This window comes from Pongo abelii, chromosome 8 (genome assembly GCF_028885655.2).
Source record: "Pongo abelii isolate AG06213 chromosome 8, NHGRI_mPonAbe1-v2.0_pri, whole genome shotgun sequence".
Classification (NCBI taxonomy): domain Eukaryota; kingdom Metazoa; phylum Chordata; class Mammalia; order Primates; family Hominidae; genus Pongo; species Pongo abelii.
The window spans coordinates 122,545,646-122,571,069 of record NC_071993.2 but is presented as its reverse complement, the minus strand read 5'-3'; the positions used below and the strand labels follow the sequence as shown (position 1 = coordinate 122,571,069).

Below are 25,424 nucleotides of genomic sequence, written 5' to 3'. Positions count from 1 at the left end.
CAAAATAAAAAAAATTGAAAGTATGTTCTTCTCTAAAACCTGTGGTGATATTTCATGACATTTGTAACCATAGTTTTTCTAAATCACCAAGACATTTGGATCATGATATTATAAATCAAATATGTGATGGAATCAAAATTTCATCTAGAATACCTAATATATCCAACTGCTAATGATGGTCATAGTGTAGAATATGACATTAAATATTTTAAAAACTATTAGAAAATTACTTTAAGGATGCACGCTAAGAGTTTCATGTGAAATGCTATGACAGATTACATATGCCTAACCAAAACACCCACATTTCAACTCAGGTAAGAAAACAGGGAATTTTCTCCCTATATATCTTCATCTGGGGAAGCTTCATATATATATACAAATGTTTTGTTACAAACCATTCAAATAATAAAATATGTCACATCATTTTGAAACTTGTTAATAAGTTAATTTTAAAAGGTGAAAGTAGCCAAAAAGTTAAAGTCATTCTCCATTTCTGTTAACATTATAGAGATCATACTATAACATCTGTCCTGAGGAACTGTATTATAGTGTATCAATCAACAATATAGCATCTGGATAGAGAATACTGATTGTGTAATGTGGTTTTTCACTTACTAGCCCTGTATATTTTGAAAAACTAGTCTATTTCTCAGTTTTCCCATATGCGAATGGTAATAATAAAAGCATCTACCTTATAATGTTACAGAAAATCTAACTGAATTAATAGAAATTTAATGTTTACCATAATTTCTGGTATGTAAAAGTTACAATATAAACATTATTAAACTTTTGTATCATGTATAAATGAGATGTAAATATAAGTGAGTTTTCCCACACTGCTGAAGCTAAACCATTCAGGTATCAAAATCTCTTTTTCTTTTAATAATATTTTATGAAAATGTTTCAAAAACATAATAGAATTTCTACTGAAAATGGACTAAAAGGAATGAGTTTTCTCTCCTGCTGTAAATAACTGGAAAACTAGGTGAAGTACCTGAAACAACCAATTTCAGGCATTGGACAAGTGGCCAGAGATTATGATCCCTGAGTGAAGAAAAACAAAGGAAATTAATCCTATAACTGTCCCAGCTTTCAGTGCAAGGAAAGAACACTAAGGAATTTAAATGGCATTCTAAAATAAGGGATGTCAGTATTTCTTATGTAAAGAATTACAGTAAGTTGAGAAAATGATTCTTTGGCATCTACATGTAAGCTTAAATATAGTAATATTCATTTCCTACAAGCTTCTAAGCTATTGAATTATGAAACACTTATACAAAGGCTGAAGAAAGATAATTGGCATAGGAGATTGGTTATAGGTGAAAATATCATAAAAGATTAAAGAAAAAACATCTTTTAAAGTTTAAAAGAACGAATTTTCTTCCCAGGTGATTGTCCATAAGAATGTCATAGAAATGAAGCTTATCAAAGAATACTGTCAACAAGAACTTAAATCCATGGTAACAGAATTCTGGAAACAATAAGAACAGGAAAAATCTTCAAAATGAAACTATTTTGAAATCATAATAAAGAAAATTAGTTTATTTAAGACAAATTGGAATAGGAGGAAACCTTATGCAATGTTGATAAATACCTAAATGAAAAGGGGGCATAAGGACCTTGAACAAAGGCTTGAATAAATTAGCAAATATATAAAAAAAGAGAACAGATGAAATAACAAATAAAATAATAAACATAACATAAAATTAACTGAATAAGATAAAGTGCAAATGCAATAAATGTCAACAGGCTGAATCCACATTGAAAGACAGAGATTTTTGCAGTAAAGATAAAATTCAGCTTTACATTTTTAGCAGAAAACACATATAGAACAGTGACACATTTTTATCTAAAATATAAAATACTGTAAGAAGATATAATAGGCACTTAACAATAAAACATATAAACCAATATTAATAGCAAAGTGAAATTCAAAGTCAAAACCTGATCAAATAAAACACTGAGACAAAGAAAATATAACAATAATAAAACAATATGCACCAAAATTACAGGCCAAGTAAGTAAAAACACAATGCCTGGACATATAAGGGGAATTTGATAATGGCAAAATTTTGGAAGAAATTATTAACATGCATATCTCTTTTAAAAGTTATCTGATCAAACAGACACAAAATTGATCTACTTAAATCATTTAAATCATGTAAAAATATTCAAGAAATAGTCACTAAACAAGCTCTGTTCTAGGTGCTAGCGACACCATTGTAATAAGACAAAGCTCCTATTATTTTGGCGTTTATGTTCTAATAGCAGGAGGGAGAAAATAACCAGGTAAACTTGTAGGGGGATATCATAATTGTTGACAGTGGTGTTTTGAGTGGAAAAAAACAAAGATGACATGAGCAAGGAGGATTTGCGGCTAATTTGGATCAGGTGGTTAGAGCTGCTGGCCTCACTAAAGGGGTGATATATGAGCTTATATCCAAATAAGAAGTTTAAAACCACACAAATATCTGTTGGTAGAGGTTTCTCAAGTGTAAAAGATGACGATTAGGTTAGACATGTTTATGAAAAGTCATAAGATCTGGAGTATTGTGAGCAAAGGACAGAGTAGTTGTCAATAAATTCAGATTAGAAAGCAAAAAGCAAGTCACATAGGTCGTTGGCCATGACAAAGAGTTCGAAATATATTATAAGGGCAATGGGAACCCATGGAAAGTTTTGAGTTATGGGAATGACATGATCTAACTCTCAAGAAAAATATCATTCTGGCTGTTGGGTGAGAGAGAAATAATTGGGGAAATTCAGAAGATAAGAGAGGAGGATATTTGATTTTTCTAGTCATAAGGCGATAGTAGCTTGCACAAGAGTAGTAGTCATCAAGACAAAAATAAGTAGTTAGGTACATAATTTAGAGAGAGAAGTGAGGAGACGTGCTGAAGGATTAGATATGACAGGTGAATGAAGAAGGATTAGATATGACAGGTGAATGAAGGAGAACAATCAATCATGACTATTGCAGTTTGCTCTCACAAGAACAAGTGGAAAGATGATATTTCTACTTACTGAGAATAGAAAAGTGCCATGAGGAGCAAGGGAGAAATAAGGAAAGGAAAACTTACTTAGAATATGTTAAATGTGAAATACCTATTAAATGTTCAAGAGTAGACAGTAACTACTAGCTTGAAGCTCAGAGGAAAGGTTAGATTTAAAAATTTGGAAATCAAAGGAATATAAATGTCATCTTAAATCATGTACTTGTATGATAGTCCCTAGGAGACAGAATAGATGCAGGAGAAATTATCTCTAAGAGGATATTCAGGGCCACCCCATTATTAGAGCTTAAAAAAAAGAAGCGGAAAGGCAGGTGGGAGGAAACCAGGAAAGGGTTGTGTCAAGACGGTCAAAGAACACAAATGTTGCAAGAAGAAACTAGTGGTTGATTTTGTTGGTTAAGATAAGGATGAAAATATGGCTACTGGATTTGACAACATGAACTTCATGAGTCATTTAAACAAATGAACTTCCAACAGAGTGGTGGGTATGTTAATATAAACAGAATAATATAAGGAGAATGTGGAACATGACAAAGTAGAAACAAACTACAGGCTGAACTTTCAAGAAGTTATGTTACAAAACAGAGCAGAAATCATCAAGAACACAGATGATTTAAAATATATTTTTAATCCATAGAACATTTTAAAAAGAAGACAATAAACATTGTACAGAGAAAGTATTTTAAAAATCTAAATGGTAGCTTTTATGAGCTATATTAACATATTCCAATAAAATTAAATTAAAACTATAATTTCACATATGGCCAAAACAAGCTTAACTACTTAGAAATTAAAAAATGCAATCCAAGGGACAGAGTTCTGAGTGGGTAGTGGGAGTAGCCGGATAGTTTTTGATATCCTTGACTTCCAATATTAAAATATATAGTAGCTAAATTGAAAAGCCAAAAAAAAAAAAAAGAACAACTATTCTAACAAAAGTAAATGGCAGATTATCCCCTTAAATGTCAAAACATAAACTGGTACGGGTAAACGACAAACTTAAGCTGTGGAAGGTACCAGTGTCTATGAGGCAGGAAAAAGAGGGAATCAATAGGAAAATTCAAAAGTTTCAAAAAGGTATTAACTGGAACTAGGCCAGGCCAATTTGAATAAGGAAGTGAAAACAGAAGTGTAGAGTTACACAATACAAGAGTAGGTTAGTTGAAGGGATCCTGAGGAAGTTCTAAAGAAGCCTGGAACAGTTGGAGTACATGAATTTTCAAAAGCAACCAGTCAAATCTATATTCCAGGACTGGTCTCATAATGAGAAACTGCTAAAAGTGAAAATCAAAATTAAGCAGAACAAAATAAATATAGACAAAACAAAGAAGGTCCAACAAAAGTGGGGAAAGGAACTGAGACGGAAAATTTTCAAAGAGCAAGTGGCATATTTTTAGGGGAAAAAAGTATTAATTATTAAAATATATAATATTCAAATATGGGTCTTCACTAATCCCTTTGTGCAATCCCTATTTAACTCATTATCACTCCCAAATATCTGCCATTCTTTAACATATAAAGGATTTGGCATTTCTTTAATTTAAATGGTGTATAAGTAGTGGGAGTAACCAACAGAGTAACAATATACTTAAATTGATGAAGCACATGATTCAGGCTGGAACTGCAGAATTTTATTATGGTTTACCTGCCATCTGTGGGTCCATATAACTAAGTACCTTATAAGAAAGATCATAATTTCAGGCAAGTAAGCAAGACATAGGCACACATGAAACATCTCTCTATATTTTTTTTACATCTGCCCAAAGAATATTTGAATAAATAAAGTAGCCAGAGGAAAATGACTATTTCTTCAAGTAAAAGTCACAAAGTAAAGAACCAAAACATTCTAAAACTTGAAATAATTATATTATCTATCTTTACCTATTAATAAATATAATAAATACAAATGTAAAAGTTTTCATAAGAAATATGAATGCTATTTTGATTCCAGCTTGTTTTCAGAGAATATGCTGAAATACCACTTCTTGGGCGTGATGAGACACTTGGACCTCCCAAAATTAACACTGTTTCTAAAATTACCAAAAATAATAGCTGCAGTTCAAATTAGGTTACACATGATACTTGAACATTAAGTAAAGTACTGATTGAAGACCTCAACCAACTCCTGCTACAGACAATACTCTCCTACGTTTTACAATAATGAGTATTAATGGTGGGATGAAGTTTATGGGTAAAGTTTCTATAAAAAGTACCATCTGAAATACAGACTTTCTTAAAAACTGATGCAAGGGACACTCAGAGTAACTAATCTGTTAAAATAAATGGCACTCAAGAGTAAATGTAGACTCAGCACAAGCAGTTTTTGTACTTGGAGTCCCATCTGGAGGCTACAGGCTCAGGTTGAATATATTCCATACTGGCTATTCAACAGAAGAGTCAGCACTACAATTTGTTGTACAAATATTTCAAAATGTTCCTCCACCCGAGACTTTCCATAGAAAATTCCACAGGAAATTGTCTATGGAAAATACTGTTGCAGTCCATTGTCAGGTATATACTTTAAAAATAAGATATAATTGATTATGGAAATGGAAGGCAGATCCAAGGATGATTTGGTAAAATTAGTAAGCAATGCCAAGCAGACACTAACTCAATCAGATTCTCTTTCAAGATTCCCTCTTAAGGGGTATACATTTATGCATATATCAAATAAATCACTAAGTATCTATTATATTCTGGGCATTGTACCAGGTACTTGGATGTATCAGTTAAAAATAAAAGCTAGCAGTGAAAAAATTCTTACTGGGAGAGCAGATAATAAATGGCGATAATAATAAATTATATAATATGTTGGAACTCAGTAAGTGCTATGAGAAAAAAGAACATGAAAAATATCCTGTCTTCTACTATTTACATGGGTGGGACAAGAAATCGCTTTTTAACATCTAAAAATATGCAGAAGTGCTGAGATCAAACAGAAAAATTTGATACAGAGAGCAGAAAGAAATGAAGCACAGCATTAGGTTCAAGTGTATCTGGCTATTCTCAGTTTTTCTCTGTCTACAATAGCATACAGCAATTCCAGGTCCCTTCTAATAAAACTGGAAAGTGCAGGGTGACCAATCTTTTGGCTTCCCTGGGCCACAGTGGAAGAAAAAGAATTGTCTTAGGCCATACATAAAACACACTAACACTAACAATAGCTGATGAGCTAAAAACAAAAAAACAAATCGCAAAAAATCTCATAGTGTTTTAAGAAAGTTGACAAAATTTGTGTTGCACTGCATTCAAAGCTGTCCTGGGCTGCATGTGGCCTGTGGGCTGCAGGTTGGACAAGCCTGGTTTCTAGGAAAAGGAATAAGCACAAAGGAGAATCATTCTTAAGTGATGTAGGGCAACTGGTCTTCATATGGCTTGCTCTGTATCATGTAGGTCTCACCGTAAATATTACACTTCTTAAAGACACTCATGTAAAGTAGTTTACCGCCCCCTTACTCTATAGTATTGTATAAAACTATGCTTTTCAAACTACAATCTAAAATTATTTTATTTTACTGGTTGATCACTAGTTAAAATGTCTTTTCCCCACTAAAATGTAAGCTCCTCGAGAATAGTAGCCTTGTTCATATTCTTCACAGCACTCTTCCAATGACTAGAACAGTAGTTGGTAGACAGTATATAGAAAGCACTCATTAAAACTATTGAATAAATAAATAAATTGTTATAAATAAATGAATGTAATTTAGAAATATTTAAAATATAAATAAATAACGTCAAGAAATTTATAGAATAAATAGATTCAATAGCAAGATTTAGCACGGAAGTATTCTTAGGACTTCATATATCCTTATTAAGAGCTATGAAAGGAAGAAGGTACAGATGTTATTGTGTCTCAATTAGGTGGCATTACATGAAATATTATTTCTTAATGTATTAAAAATGATACCATCTTAAAAGAATGTTTATTTAGCCAACTGCTTTTAAAAAACAGTGAGACAAATCAATAACGGCAACAATATTCTAAATTTGTACTTTCTATGAAAGTATATCTTCTCAGGGTATGGGATATTTATGACTGTAAAATCTATTATGTTCTAATTAGGAAGATACCTATTTGTTGATGCCATGGCTAGAATATGACTCTTGCAAATAACGTTTTCCATTTAGTTCTGTGGTATTCCCATGAAAAATATGACATGTTTACACAAGTTACATTTAAAGTTAGTTTTAAAACTTAAGCCAGTATAAATGCACCTTTGTAATTCTGTCTTCTGTAATAATGTTATTCATTATACAGTGATTATTCAAAAAATAATCAAAATAAAGACTGATTAATGACACAATTTCATATTCTCATCTTCCCCATCTGTTTAAAGAACCCTCAAAATAATTGATAAGACAACATGCTAAAAATTAAGTTAGCTGAAACTACAGTAACCCTGATAATACATTTTGTCAATTCAAATATAAATGTAAATTCATATTGAAAATATGTCCAAAATCTAAAACTTGAATTTAAGATATGCTATATTTTTAATGAATTAATAATAATGATCAATATTTTAAATTTTATGATTTTATGAAAAAGTTGCATTAAATGCATTTGGACAGAGAAGTAGATTAATAGCTTGATATTTACTACAAAATGTCAAAATTTGTGAGAGAAAATTTCTTATTTTATGAAAGATAAATTGATGTGTTTGGGCAAAATGTCAGTTTGCCATACATAATAAACTCTGATATAATATTTCAGATAAACAAAAATGAAAATATAATATAAAAGAATGTGCTAAAATTATCAAGTTCATCTAATGAACTGAAGGGAAAGAGAGGATCTTGCAAACCACTATTTGGATTAAAAAGCGTAGTTACATAAAGGATGCTAGTTAGTCATATCTTAAAGACAATCGGGCTGTTTCAGGCAAGCAACCTGAGATCTTATTAGGTTATATTCTTACTTGTTCTTTTGAAAAATATAAACAAATTCAAATTGGAGATTAAATTAGCTGTTACTAAGATCCACGATGATAATCTATTCCATATAAACTTTCAACAGATAATTAATACAATAATAACGTATATAATTCAGACAAGGTAATATTTTTAAAAATATGGTTACACAGAAAATAGACAATTGTAAAAGACAAAATAAAACATATTTCTGGAATAAAACATGAGGAATAAATATACCAGACAGTTATGCATAAGTATTATAGCACATTATTCTGATGATAAATCCTTGGATATTGTTTATAAACATTACATAGTTTAAGTTCTTTCTACAGCAAACACATGCCTAACGAATGAAGGCACTCACAACTTTCCTCATGGTTTAATACACAAACTTAACTGACAAAGTGCTCTCTTTAACCCCAAAAGAGGTTTCTGTGATTCTCCTCCAAACACTTCTTAATTCCCTTGCTTAAATTTCCTCCGTGTTTCTCCCTCAGTTTTATGACATCCAATCACATTAACATATCATATATCAATCTTAGAAACTTAGCCTTGCTTCTTTCTCTACCAATAGCATTAACACTGCAGTCAAATAACAGTACAGGCATATGTTGGAGATGTTGCAAGTTCAGTTACAGACTACTGCAATAAAGTTAATATCGCAATACAGTGGGTCACAAATTTTTTTTGGTTTCCCAGTGCATATAACAGTAATGTTTACACAATGCTGTAGCCTATTAAATGTGCAATAATATTATGTCTAGAAGAAAATATATATAAAATACTTTATGGCTAAAAAATGCTAATGATCACCTGAGCCTTTAGCATGTTTTCTTTTGCTGGTGGAGGGTCTTGCCTCAATGTTAACAGCTGCTGCCTGATCAGGGTAATGGTTCCTGAGGGTTGGAGTGACTGTGGCAATTTCTTAAAATAAGACAACAATGATATTTGCCACAATGACTGACTGCACCTTTCATGAAAGATTTCTCTGCAGCATGCAATGCTGTTTCATAAAAATTTACTAACAGAACTTCTTTTGCAATTGGAGTCGATCCTCAAATCCAGCTGCTTCTTTATCAAGTTTATGTGATATTCCAACTCATTGTCATTTCAACAATGTTCACAGCATCTTCACCAGGAAAAGTTTCCATCTCCAGAAACTACTTTCTTTACTCATCCATAAAAACCAACATCTCATTAATAAAGTTTTATCATTACATTGCAGCAATTCAGTACATCTCCAAACTCCACTTATAATTCTATTAATATTACTCATGCTATCTCTACCACAAGTGCAGTTAGTTCTTCCACTAATATCTAGAACCCCTCAAAGTCATCCATGACGGTGGGAATCAACTTCTTCCAAACTCAAGTTAATGTTGATATCTTGATCTACTCCCATGAATCATGAATGTTATCAAAGGCAGTAAGAATGGTGAATTCTTTCCAGAGATTTTTCTTTGCCTAGATTCATCAGAGGAATCATCACCTATGTCAGCTATAGCCTTACAAAATGTATTTTAATAAAAATAGTACACAAAATCAAAATTACTCCTTGACCCACAGGCTGCCAAATAGTTATTGTACTTAGACCATTCTTGCATTACTATAAAGAAATACCCAAGACCGGGTAATTTATAAAGAAAAGGGGCTTAATTGGCTCATAGATCCACAGGTTGTACAGGAAGCATGATGCTGGCATCTGCAAGGCTTCTGGGGAGGCCTCAGTAAACTTAGAATCATGGTGCAAGATGAAGGCGGAGCAGGCACAGGAGCAGGAATGAGAGAGTGCAGAGGGGGTACTACACAATTTTAAACAACCAGATCTCTCAAGAACTCACTCACTATCAGCACCAAGAGAACAGCAAGAAGGGGATTGTGCTAAACCATTCATGAAGGATCCATCCCCATGATCCAATCACCTCCCACCAGGCCCCCACCTCCAACACTGGGGATTATAACTGAACATGAGATTTTGGTGGGAACGCCACCCAAACCGTATCAGTTATTGTGTCAGCAGGCATGAAAACAGCATTAATCTCCTTGCACATCACCATCAAAGCTCTTGAGTGACTAGGTACATTGTGAATGAGCTGTAATATTTTGAAAGAAGTCTTTTTTTTTCTAAGCAGTAGGCCTCAACAGTGGGCTTAAAATATTCAGTAAACCACACTGTAAATAGATATGCTGTCATGCTGGCTTTATTGTTCCATTTACAGAACATAGGCAGAACATATTTATCATAATTCTTAAGGACTGTAAGATTTTCAGAAGGGTAAATGAGCACTGGCTCATTACCAAGGCTCATAATCACCAGATGCATTAGCTCCTAACAAGAAAGTCATCCTGTCTTTTGAATTTTGATGTCAAGCATTTACATGTCTTCTTTGCTATAAAATTCGTAGGTGGTATCTTCTTTTAGAAAGCTGTTTCATATACATTGAGAATCTGTTATTTAGTGTAGCTACTGCATCAATTAAGTTAGACATGTATCTTCTATATCAGCACTTATTGCTTCACCACCTTGCACTTTTGTTATGAAGATGGCTTCCTTACTTAAACCTCATAAACCACCTTCTGCTGGCTTCCAAATTTTCTTCTGCATCTTCCCCACTTCTCTCAGACTTTGCAGAATTGAAGAAAGTTAGGCTCTACTCTAAATTAAGCTTAGGTTTACAGGAATGTTATAGTGGTGTTGATCTTATATTCGGACAACTAAAACTTTCTCCATATCATTAATAAGGCTATTTCATTTTCTTATGATTTGTGTGTTTACTAAAGTAGCATTCATTTCCTTCAAGAATTTTTCCTTTGCATTCACAGTTCAGCTAATTCTTCGGACAAGAGGCCTAGATTTTGGCCGTATTGGCATTCAACATGCCCTCCTCACTAAGCTTAATCACATGTAGCATTTGATTTAAAGTGACAAGACATGCAACAATTCTTTTCATTTGAACACTGGGAAGCAATTGTAGCATTATTAAACAGCTTAATTTCAATATTGCTGTGTCTCAATGAAAAGGAGGTTTAAGGAGATGGAGACAAGAGAACTTCCAGTCAATGGAGCACTCAGAACAAACACCACATTAATTAAGCTGACTTGTCTTATACAGGTACAGTTTGTGGCATCCCAAAACAATTACAAAAGTAACATCGAAGAGCACTGATCACAAATTGCCATAATCCATACAATAATAATTTAAAAAATAAAAATATTTTTTAAATAACCAAAATGTGGCACAGAGACACAAAGTGAGTACAAGATGTTGGAAAAATTGCACGAACAGACTTGCTTAACCTATGGTTACCACAAAACTTCAATTAGTAAAAAAACTACAACATCTCTGAAGTGCAATAATGTGAAGTAAAATACAACAAGGTATGCCTATACTGGCGGTTTCAAAAACTTGACATACATCAGCAAACCTCTGTAACCCTGTTTGGCACAAACTTTTCCCTCATCCCTTATACCTTCCACCCATGGGTAACTCTTATTCTAGAATCATTGCCTACCAGTTCTGGATTTTGTCTGAATGGCAATCCTCATTTTACTCCTGATTTCTCTACATATACTTCTACAATACTACTACTAAAAAGAGCTGATATTCATAAAGTGCTTACTATTTCCCAGGCACTGTGCTAATCACTTTTCGTACATTAACTGACTTAATACTCCGAGTTACCTCATCAATTAGGTAATGTCATTAATTTCATTTTATAGATGATAAATCAAGGCTTAGAAGGTTATCCAGTCAATAAGCAGTGAAGCTGAAATGAAAATCAGTGCATTCTGACTCTAGTTCTTAAGTACTATATTTTCCTAACAACAATTAGTCACAGTGTACAATCATTATTAGGTTACCTGTCCTTTTTCTTCATTTGACTTTATAATATTTGCAATCACACATTCGATTATTATATTCCTAGTAACTGGCAAAAAATCTTAGCATTTTTACTTATTGAATTGCAGTATCTACTAGAGATGTAACACTTGAGAAAGGAAAATAAATCTGGGAGCCCCCAAATCACTAAGCTAAAGGGAAGAATGAAGCTGGGAACGGCCTAGGGCCAACCTGCTTCCCATTTCATTCAAAGTCACTCCTCTGCTCACTAAGATAAATGCATATCTGATTTCCTCCTTTGGAGAAATTAATCAGAAACTCAAAGGAATGCAACCATTTGTCTCTTATCTACCTATAACCTGGAAGCCCCCTCCCTGCTTCAAGTCTTCCCACCTTTGCTTCAAGCTGTCCTGACTTTTTCAGACTGAACCAATGTTCATCTTATGTATGTTAATTAATGTCTCATGTCTCCCTAAAATGTATAAAACTAAACTGTGCTCTAATCACTTTGGGCACATGTCATCAAAACTTCCTGAGGCTGTGTCACAGGCGCATGTCCTCAACCTTGGCAAATAAACTTTCTAAATTAACTGAGATCTGTCTCAGATTTTGGGGGTTCACATTTTGGTAACCACAAGGGAATCCCGACTGGAGATGTCTCTGACCTTTCACAAATCTCCTATTGGTGCTTGATATCAGCATGAGCGAACATTATGGCTCAAATAGGACAATTTGCTGAGGTCTGGGAGCATACCGTCCAGAGAATCCCTGATCTCCCAAAATTTGGTCAAGATCTAAAGTTTATTTTGCCATACAACTTCCCTTTTTTGGAGTTTTACTTGCTTCCAACAAGGAAGGCAAGATTTTCTGTTTCCATGATGATGAAAGGCAGATAACTCCTTTACGGAGTTTGAGCTCATCTGCAGCAGGGAAGATGAGTTCAGGTTTTTGTTTTTTAGTTTTTTTTCCAGCTTCTAGGATGGTAGAGTACAGTCTTCAGCCTGAGACCCATCCCTAGGTAAGTAGCTAAATTGGGGTTTTGTCTTGGCTAAGTTTAACAACCAGCTGGTCTTAATTTCTCCTTACCATTACAATATTCAGTAATCACATAACTTGTTTGTTTGCTGTCGTTTGTTTAACTGTTTTTGTTGTTGTTGTATGTTTGTTCCTATTTTTATTGTTCCTTCAGTCTTTTTCCCATTGGGTTTAACCAACTCTATCAGACTTGATAAAATTTGAAGGAAAATTCCAAATTATGGGGAACAAGGCCTCTGAAGTGGCTAAATTCCCCACCACCACCCCTGACATCCTGCCACCGCACACACACACAAAGGTGGTGTAGTGGGGGAGAAAATGGAGAGCAAAAGGGAAAAAGAAATGAATATTTTTTTTAATTTTAACTACTAAAGGGGCTTCATTTACACAACAAGGCCACCTATTTACTAGCCAGGCCAAACTGAAAGAACAATGGCTGTCCACCCATGCTGGAGTTCAATAGCTAAGGTTCTGCCTTCTTTTTTTTTTTTTCTTCCACCAGGACACCCTGGATTTGGTTCCTGAATCCAGCCCTTTCTGGTTTGATACTTGGTACTTCTGAAATAGCAGCAATTTCTCCTAGCTTAAATATGATAATGAGATTTTAAAAATTTTTTTAAAGGAGCTCAATGGTTAAGCTTAATAAAAAGCTAACATCCAAGATGTGTGTGTGTGTATGTGTGTCCGTGTGCCTGTTTGTATTTAAAAGGCGTTCATGCTTTTTTTTCTCTCCTAGAACCTTGCCTTTTTTTGAGCAAAATATTTTTTCTTCTCAGTTAACTGAATTCTGTTTTCTTCATTTACATCTATTCTCTCTCCTTTCTCTTGCACCATCTACTGCATGAGGGACCTAAAATAGTTTAAAATAGCTTGGGGGTCCTTAAAGAAATCAGAGAAGGTACCAAGCTCCCTTTTGGGGAGGAACTTCTATTTTTTGTTTGTTTTTTATGGAATACCAAGAGAATATACAGACAAGTTTGTCTCAGCTCTTTAATAAACTGCTTGCTTTTGTATTTTGTAACCTGATTTTTTTAACTAAAATACCTATTACAACAGAGGCTACTTTTGGGTTTTAAGGAAGCATGCAGTTCAGACACTTAGAAATATCTTTGTTTAAAAAGAAATATTTTAAGTGCACTGTAAAAGCATCACATAGTCTAAGATCATAATTATTCTCCCTTTTTGGAGACCCAGGATTCAGTGTGGGCTCTGCCCAGAGCGCAAAGATCCAGTTACAATATAGGTAGTCTGTATCTAAATAAAATTGGTCTCCTTATACAATTCTATGATAGATTTCTATAATTTTATGTTTAATTTGGCATCCATCTTTAATCTCCCTCTAGCACCACCAGACTTTTTGTCTCAGTACCTTATTATGTAAATTTTGTAATTTGATTTTCACCTGAGTTGTCTCCTTTAATATGGAAATTTAAGACTATTTAGCTGAAAACTGCTCTGGGTTATAAAACAGGTTATTAAGAATCTAAAAGTCTAAGAAAAAAGGTCTTTATAAATCTATAAATCTAGAGATGTACTTCTATCGGCATGCCTAATACATCTATGTATTTTTGTGTTGGGTACACAATGTTTCACTACTGAAAATATATAAAAGATCTCTAATTGGCTTAAGAAAATAAAAGTGCTTAAATCAAATACTTTATCATGAAAAAAGGTTAGTCAAATGCTTTTTCAAGTTTATTTAACTTAAGTAAAATCTTTAATAAATAATCCAGCTTTAAAATTATTGGTAAAGTAATATTAAAAATGTCTTAAGAATTGCCAGCATACATTTTCTTTGTATTTATTAATCAAGTAATTTCATACTTATTCCTTTCAAATACTATACAATGTCAAAATTTGGCTATAAACTTTAAACCCAGCCCAAGAGAAAATAATCTTTGCTTCCATAATCTTTAGTAAATAAGACAATAATATGAGTTTAATAAAAATAGATACATCTTAAATTTAGTAAGATTACCATAACTTCTAATTCTGTGGCTTTAGGCGGACTAGTCCACAGGCAATACGGTTTGTTTTGGGAAGGGAATGTTATCTTCATCTTTGATTCAAAGCTAAACTATAAACTAAATTCCTCCTAATTTAGTTTGCTCAGCCAATACCCAGGAATGAACAAGAATCAAGATGAAGCCAGTTAGATTAAATCTTTTTTACTGTCTCAGGTATAATTTTGCAATGGCAGTTCAATAACTTTAAATAATGACTACTTCAGTTTTCATACACAATCTAGGTAAATGATAAAAAGAAAATAATTAGCTAAATGTAATGGGATAAATACTTGTAAACAAAAGTGTTATAATTTAAAATCTAAAGTTATACTAAATTAAATAATAGATATTTCATTATTTGGGCATTTTCCAATAATAATGTATTTGTATAAAAACATTCTTTCTTAAAAAAAAGTGTGTCCTTTTTGAAAAGGTGAACAAATTTTGTCTAATTCAAAGCTAATTTAAAGGTTATATTTTAAGAAGGTAAAAGGAACCAGGAAATAAGAAAGATGTAAAGGAAGTTGTAAAAATAAAAAGGGTTTTTTGGTAAAAAAGCTTAAAGAAAAATAATTTAATATGAAAAAAATCTTGTAGGGTAGATTTAGTCCTATAATAAAATAACTGGTTGTTTAAGAAAAAGTGATGTTCAGGACAAACCAGAAAGTCCAAGCATGTCATGAACAGTCTGGGTAAGTCACAAGAAGAAAATTTATTAAAAAAAATAAAACTTTTACATAATAAAGTTGTCTATAATTAAAGGGAAATTGTAATGGTCTTTCTAAAGACTGGGCTTGATGTATACAAAAACACTCATACACTACATAATTGGTTAAAACAATGAAATTTTCTTAAGGGATTGATTTACTCAATAAATTATATGAGATTTTAATTTGTTTTTAACACAATGTTCAACTTTTATTGCATCTCACTGTTTTAGGTTTTCCCTCCCGTTTTAAGGGTGTAAAATAGCAAAACTTCTCCTTCAACACATTTTCAGCTCATATAATTTTTTTTCCTCATGTTCTGTTTGTTATTGCCTGAGGCTAACAATGTTTTCTTAAAGCTCTAAAGAAAATATTTTCTTCCAACATAATATTGTGTGCAGTGCAAAAGGCCTTTTCTTTTCCCTTCGGTAACTGGCCTAAAAGATTTTACAGTTTATCGAAACAATTCCTATGCTATTATTATTAAGTTTTGGTTTGCTTAGGAAAATAAATAAAATTATTTTTTTTAATTAAGGTTATTACATACGTGTATCCTTCTTCATGTGCTTTTAAAGTCCCTGTAATATTAAGTTACTTGGTTTTAAATCCTGAGTCTAAAAAGGACACCAAGTCCTGCTAAAGCATAAACACTAAAAGCAGTGAAAGCCTCATCTTCAGGCCCGGTAAAATATGCCAGTCAAAATAAACTATATTCCTGAGACACAGGGCCAGAAATTAAAGCTATTCAACTCCTCAAGGCCCAAGAACTATCGTAGAGGAGGTGGGGATGTGAGACTGTTAGGGCCTTTTTTAAAAATTATACTTTAAGTTCTGGGGAACATATGCAGAACGTGCAGTTTTGTTACATAGATATACACGTGCCATGGGATTTGCTGCACTCATCAACCCATCATCTACATTTGGTATTTCTCCTAATGCTATAGGGCCATTTTTAACGATAAAATCAGTTCAGTTTATCTATAAATCAATAATCAATGTCAAAGGCACACTAAGGCAATACCAGCATATGTACAGCTGTGTCAGATTAACAAGGTTTTCTTAAAGCATTAACTGACTCCTTAATAAAGGTTATAAGAGGATTATGGAAGTTATATCCTATGGTCAGGATTAAAATTTTATAAATTGTTTATAAAATTAAAAAAAATTTTAATTGTCTTCATGCTATTTTTACTAGGGCTTCTTGTTTGGAAAATTAAGTCTCCTCTCTCAAAGAATAAGGGTTTTTGCCTCTTTTTAAAAATCCTCGAGTTAGCACTTCGGTTGAATGAATAACTTATTTTACAATAACCTGCTATATCAAGTGTTTTAAAGCTTTGATATTTAACAAACTTTCCAAAATAAAATTATAAATTATGTCTTTTTCTAACCTAATTAATCCTTTAAGATATTAGGGTCCCTAGAGTCCAAAAAAAACATAATTTGGCTTACTTGGTATAAAAATTATACAAGAAGCATTGTCAAATACAAAATGGCATGTGGTTTTCTCTGAGCTGTATTTGTATAAATACGTTATTGATATGTATTCCAAAATTATGGAAAACTCCCATAATTCTGATATAACTTACTGTGCATTATCAGTAATAATTATAATTGTTATGTTAAATTATTGTGTGCCACAGACATAACAAATTTACTTAATTGTGTCTTAAACTTTGGCTATCTTAAAACTTCTCTAATCCAAGGACAATTGTCTTCTTTTAGTCCTCTTTAGAAGGGGGTTTTATAATCAGCTATAAAACTCTAACAGGTGCTCTTGAATGCAATCTCTGATAACTTTGAAGATTTTGATATCTAAATAGAGGAAAAAATTTCAGGACACAGGGAGAGCTGAAATGTTCATAAATGTCAAGCAGAACAGGAATTAACTGCATGGACTGAACTAATAGACAACTACAGTAATCTTTTTAACTTTTTGCTTAAAACATTGCTAATCCTTTGTTTTGTTTTTTCAATGTCAAGAAAACTTTTCTTTAAAGCTATTAATAGCTTCTAATAATTTAGTATACTCCTATAAACAACATTGGTTTCTCTCTACCTGATTTCTACAGAATTTAAAAACTATTTGTTAGTATTCTTAACTTATGGCAATATAGTTATTTCCATATAACTATGGAATGTGCAATAAGAATCTGTTTTAATTTGTAACAGTACAGGACTGAAGAAATGGGTTATTTTTACCAAAGCATTAACTGGAATGATGTACTTTCCTTTAAGGAATCAAACAACTTATGGAGCCAATAAAAGCCCCATGGAAAAACTGGCCTCATACCTTGTCTACATTCCCTGTACAGAGTTCATAACCTGTGGGTTATGAACCATAGCCTGTCACTTTCTAACAGGCCCACGAGCCCCAAGTTTATCTTGAAACCTCAAGAGAAGAGGAATTCACCCAACTCATAGGTATTTAATGGTACAAATCCGTGGCTGGGCTCAGCTTTAAAAAAGTCTCACCTGGGCCAGACACAGTGGCTCACGCCTGTAATCCCAGCACTTTGGGAGGCCAAAACGGGTGGATCACCTGACGTCAGGAGTTCAAGACTAGCCTGGCAAACATGGTGTCTCTACCAAACAATACAAAAATAAGCCAGGCATGGTGGTGGGTGCCTGTAATCTCAGCTACTTGGGAGGCTAAGGCAGGAAGGAGAATTGCTTGAATCCAGGAGGCAGAGGTTGCAGTAAGTGGAGCTCGCACCATTGCACTCCAGCCTGGGCGACAAGAACGAAACTGTATCTCAAAAAAAAAAAAAAAAAGTCTTACCTGAAATTTCTGCTATGAAACAAAGTTCCATCAAAGCCAATTTAAAAGCCTTTGTAAAAAAAAATTATTATTTGGGACAGGCATGGTGGTTCACGCCTGTAATCCCAGCACTCTGGGAGGCCAAGGCAGGCGGATCACCTGAGGTCGGGAGTTTGAGACCAGCCTGACCAACATGGAGAAATCTCGTCTCCACTAAAATTACAAAATTAGCCAGGCGTGGTGGCACATGCCTATAATCCCAGCTACTCGGGAGGCTGGGGCTGGGAATTGCTTGAATCCAGACGCAGAGGTTGCAATGAGCTGAGATCACACCATTGCACTCCAGCCTGGGCAATAAGAGCAAAATTCCATTTCAAAAAAAAAATTATTCTTGCTGCACTGTATACAAATAATGAGGCCAAGTATAATAAAACAAATCAGTCCTACCATGATTTGTCTTTAATAAACATGGGAAACTGGAGAAAAAAAATATATTTCAAAAACTATAGGACATCTGATGTTAGATTCTAGTCTTGCCTAATGTTTTTCAATTTTTATTATTTTCTAAGATTTGGATCAAATTCTAATTTTTCTTGACTACAAATCTGCAAACTAATGTTTTCAATGTGTTTTCCTTATTTTTTCCCCATATTTCCTAATTTGGAGTTACTGAAAACTAAGCTGTGCTTTCGTGAAGCCCTGCAAACTAAAGCTAAACAACTTAAACTTCAGAAAATGTAACAGCAATCTATTTACATACATAAGCCACATTCGTACATGCCTACTGAGGGATGGACTTCAAAGTACTGTGGCCTGTGTCAATTATCCAGGATTGTTCCTTTGTTTGTGGTTGTTTTTCTCCCTTCCTCCCCCTATTTTCTCTTCATAAACATAAGTCTTCAAAACCTGCAAAAAATGAGCTTTCCTAATAACTTGGGACCTACCTGTCTAGGAATAATAAAGCATCCTAGCCATAAGAGATCAGACAAAATCTGAGACCAGAAACTTATTTTCTTCTGAAATGCTTTCTCCAAAAGATGATTAAAAGGAAAAGGGAGTAAACGTGAAAGGAAAATAAACCTTGGTGCCTCCAAATCACTAAGCTACAGGGAAAAAGCAAGCTGGAAACTGCTTAGGGCCAACCAGCCTCTCATTTCATTCAACGTCATCCCTCGGCTCACTAAGATAAATGCATATCTGACTTCCTCCTTTGGAGAGGTTAATCAGAAACTCAAATGAATGCAACTATTTGTCTCTTATCTACCTATAACCTAGAACCCTCTCCCTCCTTCAAGTCTTCCCATCTTTGCTTCCAGCTGTCTTGCCTTTCCAGACTGAATCAATGTTCATCTTATGTCTCCCTAAAATGTATAAAACCAAACTGTGCTCTAACCACCTTAGGCACATGTCATCAAAACCTTCTGAGGCTGTGTCACAGGTGCATGTCCTCAACCTTGGCAAAGAAGCTTTCTAAATTAACTGACACCTGTCTCATCTTTTCGGTGTTCACACACTCAGTGTTCAAAGTAAAAACTCTTAAAATAGTTTCATTTTAGCTAAAGGTCAAGCTGTACTAGGAAACAAGCATTACTTTTTCACAAAGATTATATCAGTTAAAATATGTAGAATTTTATATCTACATTAAAATTGAGCCCAATCTCTTGAGTTAGTTTCTTGAAGGGTATAATTTCTTGAAGTTAAAAGCTATTTTTGTCAAAAACAATATTGTTATAAATGTTAGAAAATAAAACAGAACCTTTAAAATGACAAGATAAAAATTAGTAATTATAATGATACCTGTATTTAATTATAGTATTTGCATATTTATGAGATTTCTTGAAGATTCTCAGATTTCAATTCACAAATCAAAGATTCATAATAGCAATTTGTACTTTTAACACCATTTTATAGAAATTATAATTTTTTTCATAACCTATCTTTTTCCACATACTGTGTTAAGTAGCCAAAGGTACTCATTTTGTAAAGGAAATACACTAAATCGACTTTGTCATTCAGTCTTATCTTTAAAACTTTAGAAATTTGGGTTACGTCTAAAAGCTGAAAGTAGCAAGTATATCCAACAGTCTAAGAGTAAAGCATGTTCTACTACCCAAAACGTTAATTTTTTAATGCATATGTGTTCCTATTAAATGAGTAATAAAACATTTGTACTACAAAACTACATTAACAGTTAAGGAAACAAAACGGCTAAAACTTTCAAATATTGATATCCATATTTATATTTTGTATATTAAAGTATATACTTATATATAGAAAGTATCTAATTTTTAAGAGATAGTCGCTATTCTGTTTTCACTGTTAGACTAATGAAACAGAATGTAGTAACAGTGAGGTGCTTTCCAGAAGAAAAATCTTAAAAAGGTGATTTATTAGGTACCCCACAATTACTGATATTTTTCCCTGATAAACATAGGTTTCCATTAATAAACTACATAAAAAAATGGCATCATAGAGCTTAAGACTCATTATAATCAAAACATGATAAATTTTCAAGTTGAGAGATCATGGCTTTTCAATTTTTTAAAAAATGAAATCTTATGATTATCCAATATAGCTAAAAACAAAGTTGAAAATCATGTAATGCCATATATAGTTTACAGGAATTTATTTGTAACTTTAAAAATCTTTTCTACCCTGTGGTATTTGGAAGGCCTTTTATACCAGAGTATATTAGGCAAAATAATAATAACAGGCAAAGAAAATAAATATCAGACATGTATTTTAATATGGTATTTAAAATATTATTTTCTTAAGTCATGGGTAACTATTATATTTAAATTAAATCTAATGTGGGAAATAAGATGTTGCTGAGCACTAGTCAAATTCAGATTTGGTATCAATTTAATGGCATAAAGTAATTTATTCTTTGAGAAGATTCTTTCTAATGAGTTTTCACTCACTCATAGATAATTTCATGCTTTGATGATTTTTAAAAAGTGCAGTAGGCCAGGCGTGATGCCTCACGCCTGTAATCTCAGCACTGTGGGAGGCCTAGGCAGGTGGATCATGAGGTCAGGAGATCGAGACCATCCTGGATAACATGGTGAAACCCCGTCTCTACTAAAAATACAAAAATTAGCTGGACATGGTGGCACATGCACCTAATCACAGCTATTCGGGAGGCTGAAGCAGGAGAATTGCTTGAACTAGGGAGTCAGAGGTTGCGGTGAGCTGAGATTGTGCCACTGCACTCCAGCATGGCAACAGAGCGAGACTCCGTCTCAAAAAAAAAAAAGAAAAAAAAAAGTACACTTAACTTACACTGAGACTTTACAAGATGGCTGATTAGAACCAATTAGTGTGCACCATTTTCATGGAGAGAAGAGAGTGGTGAGCAACACTAGCCCTTCAACTAGAACATCTAGGTAGACACATTGGGATTCATCAAGGCAAAAATGTGAGCCATGGAAAACAGAAAAGAGTGAGACAGAACTATTGCCCACTCAAAAGTGCCATTGAGCCAAGGGATGTCCTCCACCATGGGGAAATGATAAGTGAGTGATAGTCCCCATGGACTCACATATCTGCCACAGGCTTTTGCACCCTGCACTTAGATCCCCTATGAAGATCATAAAGATTCAGGAGATTCAGGAGCAAGATGAAACCCATCCATAGAATTTACGGATTTCAATAAAATAATGCAAGAGCTGATAGATAAAATGGCCATTACAAGAAAGAACCAAACTGATCTGATAGAGTTGCAAAACACACTACAAAAATTTCATAATGCAATCACAAGTATTCACAGTAGAACAGACCACGCTGAGGAACACATCTTAGAGCTTTTAGACTGGTTCTCCAAACTAACTCAATCAGAAAAAAATTTTTTTTAAGAATTTAAAAAAATGAACAAATCCTCTGAGAAATATGAGATTATGTAAAGAAACGAAATCTACAACTCACTGGTGTCACTGAAAGACAGGGAGAGAAAGCCAGCAACTTTCTCCCCTAGCCTTGCTAGAGAGGCCACATTCAAATTCAGGAAATGCAGGGAACCCCAAGAGATACCTCACAAGAAGACCATCCCTAAGACATATAGTCAACATATTCTCCAAGGTAGAAATGAAGGAAAAAATGTTAAATGGAGCTAGAGAGAAGGGGCAGGTCATCTACAAAGGGAACCCCATCAGGCTAACAGTAGACCTTTGAGCAGAAGCCTTATAAGCCAGAATAGATTGGGAGCTGATACTCAGCAATTTTAAAGAATAAAAACTCAAACCAAGAACTTCATTTCCAAACAAATTAAGAGGAAAGTTTATAGTGCTAAAGGTCCACATTGAAAAGTTAGAATGATCTCAAAATAACAACCTCACATCACACCCATAGGCTCAAAGTAAAAGGATGGAGAAAAATCTACCAATAAATGTGATTTATCACATAAACAGAGCTAAAAACAAAAACCACATAGTCATCTGAATATATGGAGAAAAAGCTTTCAATTAAACCAAACATTCCTTCATAAGCTTCATAAGTGAAGGGAAAATAAGATACTTGTCACACAAGCAAATAACGGAATTCATTACCTGCCTTATAAAAGGTCCTTAAGGAGTGCTAAATCTGGAGAAAAAAGACCATTACTATCCACCACAAAAAGACACTTAAGTACATAGATAACTGAAACCATAAAGAAACTGCACAAACAAGTCTGCATAATAACCAGCTTACATGCTGACCCATCTTACGTGCAATGACACCCATAGGCTCAAAGTAAAAGGATGGAGAAAAACCTACCAAGCAAATGAAAAACAGAAAACAGCAAGGGTTGCTATTATAGTTGCAGACAAAACAAACACTAAGCCAGTAATGATCAAAAAAGACAAAGATGGGTATTATACAATGGTAATGGTTACAATTAAAGAACAACTAACTATCCTAAATAGATATGCACCCAACACAAAAATACCCAATTCATAAAACAAGTTCTTAGAGACATATAAACAGACGTACATAACCACACAATAATAGTGGGTGATGTCAACATCCCAATGGCAATATTAGACAGATCATCAAAGCAGAAAACTAACAAAAATATTCAGAACCTGAACTCGACATTTGATCAAGTGGACCTAACATACATCTACAGAACTCTCCACTCAAAAACAAAAGAATATATTCTTCTCATCTGCAAATAGAACATACTCTGATATTGACCACACAATTGGCCATAAAACAATTCTCAGCAAATTAAAAAAAAACTGAAATCATACCAACAGCATTCTCAGACAGTAGTGCAATAAAAATAAAAATCAATACTTAGAAGATCACTCAAAACTATAAAATCACATGGAAGTTAAACAGCCTACTCCTGAATGACTTTGGGTTAATCAATGAAATTAAGTCAGAAATCAGAAAATTCTTTGAAACCAATGAGAACAAAGATGCAAAACACCAGAATCTCTGGAGCACAGCTAAAGCAGTGTTAAGAGGAAAGTGTATAGTGCTAAACGTCCACACCGAAAAGTTAGAATGATCTCAAATTAACAACCTAACATCATACCTAGAAGAACTAGGTATACAAGGGCATACAAAACCCAAAGCTAGCAGAAGATAAGAAGTAACCAAAATCAGAGCTCAACTGAAGGATACTGAGACACAAAATCATACAAAAAATTAATATATCCACTTCATTCTTTGAAACATAAGTAAGACTCATAGACCACTAGCTATACTAGCTATAGAAGACCACTAGCTATACTACTAAAGAAGAAAAAAGATCCAAATAAATACAATTATAAATGACAAACATAACATTACAACCATTCCCACAGAAATACAAAACACCCACAGAGACTACTATGAACACCTCTATACTAGACCACTAGCTATACTACTAAAGATGAAAAAAGATCCAAATAAATACAATCATAAATGACAAACATAACATTACAACCATTCCCACAGAAATACAAAACACCCACAGAGACTACTATGAACACCTCTATATACACAAACTAGAAAACCTAGAAGAAATAAATTCCTTGAAACATACAACGACCCAAGATTGAATGAGGAAGAAACTGATCGCTGAACAGACAAATAATGAGTTTCAAAATGGAATCAGAAATAAAAAGTCTACCTACCAGAAAAAACCCAAGACCAGACAGATTCACAGACAAAATATATCATTTGTATAAAGAGCTGGCACCATTCCTACTGAAACCATTCCAAAATTTTAGAAGGAGGGACTCCTCTCTAACTCATTCTACAAGGCCAGTGTCATTCTGAAACCAAAATCTGGCAAAGACACAATGAAAAAAGGAAACTTCAGGCTAATATCGTTGATGAACATTGATGGAAGAATTCTCAAAAAAAATACTAGCAAAGTGAATCCAGCAGCATATCAAAAATCCAATCCACCACAATTAAGTAGGCTTTATCTTTGGGATGCAAGGTTGGTTCAACATACCTAGATCAATAAATGTGATTTATCACATAAACAGAGCTAAAAACAAAAACCACATAATCATCTGAATATATGAAGAAAAAGCTTTCAATTAAACCAAACATTCCTTCACGTTAAAACCTTCAACAAACTAGGCACTGAAGGAACGTACCTTGAAATAACAAGAGTCATCTAGGACAAACCCACAGCCAACATCATACCGAATGGGCAAAAGCTATTAATAGCAGCATTCCCCTGGAGAACTGGGACAAAACAAGGATGCCTACTCTCACCACTCCTGTTCAACATAGTACTGGAAGTCCTGGCCACAGCAATCAGGCAAGAGAAAGGAATGAAATGCACCCAAACAGGATGAGAGGAAGTCAAACTATCTCTCTTCACAAATTATATGATTGTATACCTAGAAAACCTCATAGCGTCTGACCAAAAGCTCCTAGATCTGATAAACAACATCAGCAAAGTTTCAGGATACAAAATCATGATGAAGATGCCAAAAGCAATTGCAACAAAAACAAAACTTTACAAAATTTTTGACAAAAATTAAACTGAAGAGCTAGCTTCCAGCAAAAGAAGCTATCAGCATATTAAGCAGCCTATAGAATAAGAGAAAATATTTGCAAACTATGCATCCAACAATGGTCTAAGGATTTATAACCAGAATTTATAAGGAACTTAAAAATTAACAACCAAAAAAACCACAACCCCATTAAAATGTGGGCAAAGA

The 25,424-nt window shown here is 33.6% G+C and overlaps 1 protein-coding gene across 4 annotated transcripts in view; it reads right to left on the bottom strand.

The window, feature by feature from the left end:
* ATRNL1 (attractin like 1) overlaps positions 1–25,424 on the bottom strand; it is an 839,413-nt gene that overhangs the window by 416,582 nt on the left and 397,407 nt on the right. The window lies entirely within an intron of this gene.